Consider the following 6,912-nt stretch of genomic DNA (forward strand, 5'->3'; position numbering starts at 1 on the left):
AGAGAGAGACACATTGCTGGAATGTGCTTATCATTTATATGATGTCTACGTTTAGCTGTTTTATATGTTTGTATTTATAACTCTGACTACCTTGTTAGTAAAATGTTTGACATGTTTCGGATGTTCCTTCAGAGTTGAAGATAGTTTACTTCCTAGTCCAAACCTCCCGCAGGACGACGGGGGATGGGAGCGGGCAGGGTTTGAACCCTCGACCATCGATAAATCTGAACGACAGTCCAGCGCGCAAACCGCACCACCAGGCAGCCATCCCATACCTTTGTAGCACTTGCGCTTTGTGGTAAAAAAAAAAATTGTGAATTTTTTTTTTAATTTAGTTAAATTGTAAATCACATTCTTACAAGATCACGTGATCAGGCCCGTTCATTTTTTTTCTACTTAATAAGCTAGATCTACATGTCTCCAACTTCAGCCCTTTGTAATGACAAAACGCCCTAAGTCCTCTGCCCCAAAGACTTGTGTGAAAAGGGTTTCGAAGTCAAGCTATCGATCCAGTTCTGTCTCTATCTGTTTTCAAAAAGGGGGAGGGTACGTGGCCGGGGAAGGTATAGGACCCCTTGATCGACAGGGCCCCTTAAAGAATTTTACTGGCCCACCACCTCGTCCCCCCCTTCTCGCGATGTAAAGCCAACGTCTGTCCAAATGTCGAGGGGGAAAAAAAAAAGAAGGGGGGAGAGAGAGAGAGAGAGAAAAAAGCCTCAACGCAAGAGAGCAGGACTGTTTCCTCCGATTCAATGATTAGATCTAGTGGGGGGGGGAAGAAAGTGGGCGTGGCCATGGCCGAATCTAGGCTCCGCCTCTTATTTTTTTTAACATAGAGAAAGAGAAGAGAGAGAGAGAGAGAGAGAGAGAGAGAGAAAGAGAGAGAGAAGAAAGATGGAAGGTACACAAAATTAGCTCTTCGAGTTTCTCAGCGTACCCTCATGCATTTTTTCCCCCCTTTTACATCAAGATCTATGTGTGGGTTAACGTGTAAACCCACGTGTGTGTGTGTGGGGGGGGAGGACTGTGTGTGTGTATATGTGTGTGCTGTAAGCGTGTGCGTGTTTGCGCAGTGTGCGAGTGTTTTTTTGTGTTTTTTGCTTCTTCTTTAAACTAGCTTGGAGGTAAAGACGCACGCATACCGCTAGGACGCGAAGATGGTGAATTAGGAAATGTTAGATTGGGAGGGAAACACACGAAGACCGAGCGCGCAGGGGCGCAAGAACTTTACTCGAGTTGAACGTTAGTTTAGAGCCACCCACACACGCGCGCGCACACACACATGTATGTAAGGGTAGAAGGATGCATGCAATTATAATACAAGGACGAGAGGGGGGGCGGAGGGAGAAGGAATGGACACATTAGCGAACACAAGATGAGATCAACAGCACACGTGTGTACAACTGGATACACATTCGCACTACTGGGAAGCACATGATGTTGTTTTTTAAAGACTATGGCTACACGCTTAAGTATAGGTCCTCACTAAACCGCCACTAAATTCCCCGCCAGCACTGAGCTGGCGGCTTAGTGATCATAGCATTTTTTTTTTAAATATAATTTGTCGTCTTTAGGCACGGAGTCTTTAACCAATCGTCATAGTTGGATTTACGTATAAGCGACATTCTTCGTATTATTTCGATATTGTCCTAAAAGTCGAGTCTAAGACTCTTGAAACTCTAGGCCTATGGAAGCTTCTCTTAATAGTTGAGTCTAAGACTCTTGGAACTCTAGGCCTATGGAAGCTTCTCTTAATAGTTGAGTCTAAGACTCTTGAAACTCTAGGCCTATGGAAGCTTCTCTTAATAGTTGAGTCTAAGACTCTTGAAACTCTAGGCCTATGGAAGCTTGTCTTAATAGTTGAGTCTAAGACTCTTGGAACTCTAGGCCTATGGAAGCTTCTCTTAATAGTTGAGTCTAAGACTCTTGAAACTCTAGGCCTATGGAAGCTTCTCTTAATAGTTGAGTCTAAGACTCTTGAAACTCTAGGCCTATGGAAGCTTGTCTTAATAGTTGAGTCTAAGACTCTTGGAACTCTAGGCCTATGGAAGCTTCTCTTAATAGTTGAGTCTAAGACTCTTGAAACTCTAGGCCTATGGAAGCTTGTCTTAATAGTTGAGTCTAAGACTCTTGAAACTCTAGGCCTATGGAAGCTTCTCTTAATAGTTGAGTCTAAGACTCTTGGAACTCTAGGCCTATGGAAGCTTGTCTTAAGAGTTGAGTCTAAGACTCTTGGAACTCTAGGCCTGTGGAAGCTTGTCCAAAGAGTTGAGTCTAAGACTATTGAAACTCTAGGCCTATGGAAGCTTGTCTTAATAGTTGAGTCTAAGTCTCTTGAAACTCTAGGCCTATGGAAGCTTGTCTTAATAGTTGAGTCTAAGACTCTTGGAACTCTAGGCCTATGGAAGCTTCTCTTAATAGTTGAGTCTAAGACTCTTGAAACTCTAGGCCTATGGAAGCTTCTCTTAATAGTTGAGTCTAAGACTCTTGGAACTCTAGGCCTATGGAAGCTTGTCTTAAGTGTTGAGTCAAAGACTATTGAAACTCTAGGCCTATGGAAGCTTGTCCAAAGAGTTGAGTCTAAGACTCTTGAAACTCTAGGCCTATGGAAGCTTGTCTTAATAGTCTAGTCTAAGACTCTTGAAACTCTAGGCCTATGGAAGCTTGTCTTAATAGTTGAGTCTAAGACTCTTGGAACTCTAGGCCTATGGAAGCTTGTCTTAATAGTTGAGTCTAAGACTCTTGGAACTCTAGGCCTATGGAGACTTGTCAAGGAGTTGAGTCTAAGACTCTTGAAACTCTAGGCCTATGGAAGCTTGTCCTAAGTGTTGAGTTTATGACTTTTGGAACTATAGGGGTATGGAAACTTGCTTCCATCTGCCTGTCTGAACAAATTTCAGTCTTGGAATGATCCAAGCAGATATAAGCTAGACACCCGAAAAGGTTCCATTGTTATTTTCCAACGGACCTCATTCACCAATCGCAAACAAACAACATTTAGTCACGTGATAATATTAATAAAACAAAGAAAAAAAACTGTCGCGTGATAGCCACTGTGTATTAAAAATTAGATTGTAATTTGTATAGAAGAGATAGAGAATCCCGAGGCTAAATGTTGTTTGTTTACAATTGGTGAATGAGGTCCGTTAAGTCAATTGGGGAGTTCGATTTAAAAGTGGACATCATATCTCCAACAGCTTAGGACCTTATCAAGTCTAAACCCGGCCCTGCTCATTGTTTTGTCTAGTTCTCTGAGTTTCAGACATTCCTTCGTGCTAGTCAATACCTTCTGAAGGACGGCAGAGAGCGGCCAAGGTTCGAACCCGGGGGACTATCAAGTCGACAGTCCGAAGCGCATACTCTATCACCAAGTAGCCATCATTGTATGATGATTAGGTAGAAATAGATGGTTAGAATGTTATTAATTAGGAGACCGCTTAAAATACTTTTTCCTGATAATTTCCTGAAAAATTTCCTTAAAAATTTCACCTACAGTTCATAACATAGACATTTGTTTACCAAATATTTTGTTTCAGAAACCTACTTTATAAAGTTTTTTTTTTTAATTCGGGTGGAGAGGGGGACAGGGGGAGTTAAGATATTCAAATGGAAACAAGATTGTAAAAAAAAAATAATTTAAAAAATGTTAATTTCTTATGCTCAAGAACCCAAGCCCAGAGACGCGACCTTTAGCTTCGGTGCAAAAGTTGATTTTTTTTTTTTTAATTTCAGCCACTTACAACGATACGTTTTAAATAGACTACAAGCCACTTAAACCAGAGACTTAAACACAACATACTACAATTTGAATATAATATAGTCAAGCGGGTCATATCGACACCATTCATTTTAGAAGGCCTCAACATTGACCTGCAACGTCACAACCTATAGGCAGTTTTATACCAATAGCTCGTCGCCACATCGTACAGATCTGTGAGGTATATACATTGAGGCAGCTGTTTTAGTCAAACATTCATAAAAAAGCTAAAAAGATTCTAGAAATAAAAAAAAAATCACCCTTTGGGTCAGGATTTTGTGATTTTACCATCACAAAAGAGATACAAGACACCGATAGCAAAGACAAACAGACACAAACACTCTTTTGTTCCCCTGGCAATCAAATCATTAAATAAGAACAATCTGGTATAAACTTTGTCACATGTAAATTATGAGTGAGTCTGGTGTGAATGTACACTTTGGTTTCTTATAGTTATAATGTTTTTGCTTGGTGTAATGCACAAATTGTAAGACAAATTTCCTTACGGACAATAAAGATTATTATATATATATATTGGTAAGCCCCTTGCTTTTTTCAAGAAGACATAATTCTATTCAAAGACGCCCACACCAGAATATTCAAGTAATGTTGCGTAAGAAAAATCGCTTAATTAGTGGATGGTTTCTACTTTCTCACACAGTAAAATTGTAGAGGCTGTTGAGTGCCTTAAAAGTAAGGAAATTGGGCCCATATATTAAGAGAAAGATAAATTTTTATTTATAAGTTTCGGTATACGTTGTTCAAGCAAACAAATACAGAAAAAGAAGGTAAAGCGATATTGACACGCGGAAAGACAAGTATCGTTCAATATTTTGAAATAAATAGATAAAATAAACAATATCAAAGGTTACTTATGGAAAGATCACTAAGGTCAACTAAAGGATAATTATTTTGTGCTACAAGCTTTATAACATTACAATTAAGTTTCAGCATTGCTAAAAGACATTTCCTCAATTATACAATTTATAGAGAGTGTAATGTCCTCTTTATAATATTCCAAATGATAGGCTTTTAGATCTAGACTTAGAAGACGATGCGCAAAATGTTCATGAACATTAATTTATTAAAACTATTTAAGGAATGCGGAAATACCCGAAGACGAATACTCCGTTCTAGATAAATTTAAATTTCTTTTTTTTTTTCTGTTACTTTGAAAACACAAAATACAAAAACAAAAAAAAATAGAGTTTTCCCAGTGTGACCAAGGAGTTAGAAATTCTTTTCTCAACGACATCCACCAACTGTTAAATTTCTAGATAAATTATTAGAGCCGTTTTCGAGATTCGGGTCCAGGTTCCGACCACCCACCCAAAAATTTTCCACGAAGTAACGAGTTGAATGCCCTGAGGTGAGTCAGAGCGTCCGCAGTTCCGAGAGCTTCGGGTGACGCATCTTCAGTCTTCCTTGACCTGTATAGTAGCTAAGAGGCACAACGCCAAAAAGTTGTTTCTTGCCAAGGGTTTTTAAGGAAGGGCCTAGACCCTCCAGCCTTGCTAGGAGTTTACCCCAGGTATCCGACTGAGTGTGTGTTTAAGAGAACAAATTAAACTCGGCTTAGGACCTGAGTCTCAGCTTTCAGTTTTGTACGCAACTTGTAGGCTATAGGTCTACACTATACAAACTGCTACGCGTGGGTAGGTTTTATGGCCGTCATCACGCATGAGTAGTTCTGGTGGTAAAAGCAAGAGGAAGGGGGTTCGTATCCCACAAAGGCGTGATGGGAAAGGGGTGGAAGAGGTGAAATAAAAGTACGCACTTCATGTTCAGGAGACAGGCCAGTTCCCATTTTAGAACTAGCGATCTATCGGGCAGAGGATACAGAGGTCTTTCTGTAACATACGCTTAACGAGGGTGTCATGTGGCCAGCACGACGACCAACGGCTTTTACTTTTCCCCAACTATTGTCAGGTATACATTGGGGTTAAGTGGACTCAATGGCGTTCTAAAAATCTTGATATTCGAAATCCCAGTTTCTTTACTGAGATTCGAACCCGGGAACCCTAGATCCGTGAGCCAAGTGCCTTACTACTCAGCCACCCCATTTAAGATTTACCAAAAAATAATTCTTTAATGCTATTTAACATAGCACATATTTAAGATCTTCCTCTTTCCCCCCCCCCCCCCTTCTTTCTCTCTCTTTTCCTCGCAGAGACCTTCGATGAAGTCCCAAAATTCAAAATCCCAGTCTTCACCGAGATTCGAACCCCCAGGACCCGTGAAGAACAATTATTAATATCTATATAAAAACTGTGACAGATTTAAGTTATACCTACTAAGAGTCGCTTCGGGAAGTAAACTCTTTACTATTTACTTTTGCATTTGGATAATTAATGCTTTGCGATTTCTTCCTAAATCATTTAGCCAAAAGTTGTCTTTGTTTTCATTAAAATCGCAATGCAATGATCAGCGCAGACAAATTCCTATATAAAATACCTAAATGTCACCTTTTTTTTACGTGCCAGGTAAGAGAATCGAAACAAAAGCAGGCCGTTAAAACAAAGAACGACAATCCACTAATGTCCGAGTAATGACAGGAACAGATTTCAGAACGCCAAGAACTGGAAGGGGCATACGTTTTATAGTGGCACAAAACCTGCGGTCCGTCGGCTGCTTCCTGTCTTCTCGGGTGCTTCATGGGGCATTCTTAAACACATCACTGACTGCCAGAGTGTTGCGCATGCTCGGCGAAGCTGTTTTATGTGGTAGGTTTTATCACTGCCGTCATTGTCACCTAGACTTCTTGTGCGGATGTAGGAATGTATCTGCGACAGAAGAGTTGACAGTTCGAGACTTATCGAGACGCAATTAAAAAAAAAACTTGTCTGTCGGAGACATTTTGTTATTGATCTGCCATTTTCACGTCCGGTCAAATCCGGTTAATCGGAACACCGCTTAATCGTACCAAGCGAGTATTTGACCGAATCCTATTGTATCGAAACTTTCTGATAACATAGAATAGTTCGTTTAAAAGGACCAGCCGGTTGTTAATATCGAGATGATCGTGTATCGGGGTGGTCCAATTAACCGGAATCACCTGCATCTATTACATAAAGCGAATGCAAAGAGCTCTTGTTATTTATAAAAATCGAAGACATCGACCAGTCTTCATGAAATCTGGCATCATGGATATTTCA

Source organism: Biomphalaria glabrata, chromosome 11 (genome assembly GCF_947242115.1).
Source record: "Biomphalaria glabrata chromosome 11, xgBioGlab47.1, whole genome shotgun sequence".
NCBI lineage: Eukaryota > Metazoa > Mollusca > Gastropoda > Planorbidae > Biomphalaria > Biomphalaria glabrata.